This window comes from Propithecus coquereli, unplaced genomic scaffold (genome assembly GCF_000956105.1).
Source record: "Propithecus coquereli isolate 6110/MARCELLA unplaced genomic scaffold, Pcoq_1.0 Scaffold8924, whole genome shotgun sequence".
NCBI classification, from domain to species: domain Eukaryota; kingdom Metazoa; phylum Chordata; class Mammalia; order Primates; family Indriidae; genus Propithecus; species Propithecus coquereli.
In genome coordinates, this window is record NW_012155201.1 from 16065 (window position 1) to 16344 (window position 280).

Sequence of the window (280 nt, forward strand, 5' to 3'; positions counted from 1 at the left end):
GGCACTCTAGCCCAGGCAACAGAGTGAGACTCTGTCTCAAAAAAAAAAAAAAACCTACTTTGGAGACCCTGATGATGTGAATCTCCTGTACTTTTGGAAGTAGGTGTGAGACTGGTCTGCACTCTCAGCATTTGTTTTGGTAAATAACGCTTGCATATCTACAGAGTACCAGACGTTGGTTAAATGAGAGAGAGAGAGACGTTGTGGGGAGTGAGGAATCCATTTAGATGCCATTAGAAAGATCCTGGTAAAGGTGTGAACAGACCTCAGTATCGGATAA